Source organism: Mandrillus leucophaeus, unplaced genomic scaffold (genome assembly GCF_000951045.1).
Source record: "Mandrillus leucophaeus isolate KB7577 unplaced genomic scaffold, Mleu.le_1.0 Scaffold671, whole genome shotgun sequence".
Taxonomy (NCBI): Eukaryota; Metazoa; Chordata; class Mammalia; order Primates; family Cercopithecidae; genus Mandrillus; species Mandrillus leucophaeus.
In genome coordinates, this window is record NW_012107264.1 from 51,675 (window position 1) to 52,473 (window position 799).

Here is a 799-nt window from a genome sequence, read left to right on the forward strand (position 1 = left end):
AGATGAAAATGAGGAACTTACTGAGAACAGGAGCCAAGGTTACTTTTGTTTTACTGTAGCAAAGAACGTGGCTGTAGGGTGACCTTGCCCTGGAGATCTCTGAAACTTTGAACGGGAGGGTGATGATTTAGTGCGTATCTGGTGGAATGAACTTCTAGGCAGCATAGCACAAGAGGGGTCCTGTCTGCATCTAACCGTCTGTGCTCTTATGTGTGACCGAGAAAAGGACCTCAAGTTGGAACGTACATTTAAATGACAAGCAGAGCTCAAAAGTTTGAAACATTTGCAGCCTGGCCAAGTGGTCAAAAAGAAAAACTGATTTTCAAGGGGAAAATTCATGAAGGCTCCAGAAATTTGCATAAAATGGAGCCCAGGGCCAGTAGCCAAGACAATGGGGAAAAAGTCTTGGAAGCATTTCACAGATGTTTGCAGTAGCCCTTGCTGTCAGAGGCCCTGGGACCTAAGAGAGAAGAATGGTTTCCTGGGCCAGCCCCATGGCCCCACTGCTGAGTGCAGCCTCAGGACACTGCTGCCTGCATCCTGGCAGCCCCAGCTCCTGCTCCAACCTTGACTGAAAGATGCACAGGTACAGATTGGGTCACTGCTTCAGAGGGTGCAAGCTATAAACCTTCATGGCTTCCACGTAATGTTAAGCCAGCGGGTTCACAGAGCACTTAGGAGTCTTGGGCTTGGGAGTCCAGAGGCTTGGGAGCCTCCGTATAGATTTCAGAAGATGTATGAAAATGCTTGGGCGGGCCGGGCACGGTGGCTCAAGCCTGTAATCCCAGCACTTTGGGAG